This window comes from Lutjanus erythropterus, chromosome 16 (genome assembly GCF_056507025.1).
Source record: "Lutjanus erythropterus isolate fLutEry1 chromosome 16, fLutEry1.hap2, whole genome shotgun sequence".
NCBI classification, from domain to species: Eukaryota; Metazoa; Chordata; class Actinopteri; order Lutjaniformes; family Lutjanidae; genus Lutjanus; species Lutjanus erythropterus.
The window spans coordinates 4,140,945-4,143,846 of record NC_139332.1 but is presented as its reverse complement, the minus strand read 5'-3'; the positions used below and the strand labels follow the sequence as shown (position 1 = coordinate 4,143,846).

At 47.1% G+C, this 2,902-nt stretch overlaps 1 pseudogene; it reads left to right on the top strand.

Annotated features, from left to right (window-relative positions):
* Positions 1 to 490: 490 nt before the first annotated feature.
* Positions 491 to 1,420, top strand: LOC146312641 (coxsackievirus and adenovirus receptor homolog pseudogene; annotated as a pseudogene).
* Positions 1,421 to 2,902: the final 1,482 nt, after the last annotated feature.

The window sequence follows — 2,902 nt, the reverse complement described above, 5'->3', positions numbered from 1 at the left end:
CTCTGGCGCTAGCGCATCCACATACAGTTCCATTTCCACTGCAGAATGAAAGCAAAATAAACTCTATATTACGTGATATATAACGAGACAAGAACGTGCAAAGGGAACAATTCCAAAGATCATACCTGGCCGCTGACGACGTGGCATTTCCATAAATCGAGCCTTCCTCCGGATCTGTTTTCCAACTTGTAGGCACGGCGGTTCAAATTCACTCTGATGCATTCCCAAAAGACACCTCTATTTATACCCTTGACCGCTGCTGGGAGTGACGCAATTGGCCGTCAACCAATAGTTGCAAAAATAGTTGCAAAATCAAAAAGGCGCCAAATTCAAAATTTGAGTCATTTCCCCAGGTTGTCTACATGGAATTCCACAATTTCAACAGTCAAACCGAAACATTCTATTGGCTCTTGAAATTACTGGTGGGTGTGACCTTTTCTGACCAAGGACTATATAAGGAGCAAGTCTGGCTGCAGAGACAGACGCTACCATGGACCGGCTTGCCTTCCTACTTTCCATCATGGTGCTAACAGCTAAAGGACTGGAGATCATCACCCCCACCAACAAGATTTTGGAGAAGGCTGAGGGAGAGAATGTGAAGCTGAACTGCGAGTTCACCACTGCCCCGGAGGATGAAGGAAATTTGGAGATCGAATGGAGCGTGAAGTCCGTACGCCACCCAATGGAAACGGAAGAGGTGCTCCTGTATTCGGCCGGCCAGATTTACGACAGTCTCTATGAACCTCTAAAGGGCAGAGTCTACTTCCATGCAGAAGACCCTGAGAAAGGAGATGCTGCCATTCATCTTTCGCTGCTGACTCACAGAGACACCGGCATCTACAAGTGCCAGGTTAAGAAGACTCCAGGCATCCAAAGCATCAAGATGGTCCTCAGAGTGCTCAAACGGCCATCAAAGCCCACGTGTTATTACACTGAAGGGTCCGGAGAGGTTGTCAAAACCAAAGTGCTACATTGTGGATCTCAGGAAGGTGCTGCACCTATCCAGTACCAATGGGAAAGAATACCACCCTGGAAACTGCCCACCTCGGCGGTGATGGATCAAACGGCAGGCACACTCACCATCCAAGATGCCAGTGAGAGCGATGCAGGAACTTACAAATGCACTGCCTCTAATCGTGTTGGTGTGGAGGAGTGCTTCCTGGAACTGAACCTACCAGGTTCTCCATCGGCGGGAATGATTGCAGGAATCGTAGCAGGCACCGTGGCCGCCATCGGGATCATCACTGCCATCACATACTTCATTCTATGGCAGCGACGGGAGTCCTCCAATGGAGGAGAAACCTCCAATGAGATTGTGGAAGATGCAAGTCCCCCAACACGCCGCAAGATAATTCTCCCAAACCGTGCCGCACAGAGAACACAAGAAACACTTGTGATGTCACCAAGAACCCCCATGTAAATACAATCACCAGGCAATCTGTAATCACAATTAAAGAATAGTGTGTGTGTGTGTGTGTGTGTGTGTGTGTGGAAAAAAAATAAATAAAAATAAAATAAGAATAAAAAAAAAAAATAAATAAGAATGAAAAATCGTCATCAGTCTCAGGCAACTGTCCTGGGCATGTATCTTTGGTACTTGCCCCATGGAGGTCGATTTCCTGGAACTTGAACTCCAGGAGACCCCGACCACCATTTGAACCTGTTCACCCACTCTTAAGCACCCCTCTCAGGCTTATTATCCAGATGTCCTGTCCTCCTGAAACTTCGTGCCCCTGGTACACCGTTGTAATTCCATAAAAGCAACATCGTCTTCCAGGAATTCTTCTCTGCTTGTTTTCAAGTCTTTATTCATTCTTTAACTTTGCCCTCATTCAGGCAACTGTCCTGGGCGTGTCTCTTTGGTACTTGCCCCACGGAGGTCCCTTTTACGGAACTTCAACTCACCCACCCTTCACTCCTCACCTTGATACCCACAGTCAAGCAACCGTTCTGGGCATGTGTCTGAGATTTTTACGGCATGTAGGTCCATTTCCTGGAACTTGAACTTACCGCCCGTTCACTGCTACACTTTGACCTCTGTCAGGCAACTGTCCTGGGCGTGTGTCTTTGGTACTTACCGCACTTAGATCGATTTCCTGGAACTTGAACTCCAGGAGACCCCGACCACCATTTGAACCTGTTCACCCACTCTTAAGCACCCCTCTCAGGCTTATTATCCAGATGTCCTGTCCTCCTGAAACTTCGTGCCCCTGGTACACCGTTGTAATTCCATAAAAGCAACATCGTCCTCCAGGAATTCTTCTCTGCTTGTTTTCAAGTCTTTATTCATTCTTTAACTTTGCCCTCATTCAGGCAACTGTCCTGGGTGTGTCTCTTTGGTACTTGCCCCACGGAGGTCCCTTTTACGGAACTTCAACTCACCCACCCTTCACTCCTCACCTTGATACCCACAGTCAAGCAACCGTTCTGGGCATGTGTCTGAGGTACTTGCCGCATGGAGGTCCATTTCCTGGAACGTGAACTTACCGCCCGTTCACTCCTCACCTTTGCCGTCAGGCATGCAATTGTCATGGGCGTGTGTCTGAGGTACTTGCCGCACGGACGTCCATTTCCTGGAACTTGAACTTACCGCCCGTTCACTCCTAACATTTCCACCCGATTTAGGCGACAAGGTAGAATTCCGGGAATTCAACAATAGGGAAACAGCGAACCCTTGTGGCCGTTTAGTGTATTGCATCAAATATTTTCAGAGCACGTGAAAATGTACAAAAAAACGTGTTTTTTTTTTTTAAGGAAAATTACATTTTCGAGATCTCCTGATTCAGGAGTATCTGTCATATTTTTTCCCATTTTATTATTTCGTTATTTTGCCCAAAACGTGGAATTCCAACTCGATGCGCGAAATTTAGCAACTTTCCATTGGAAATGAATGGAGTGCGAG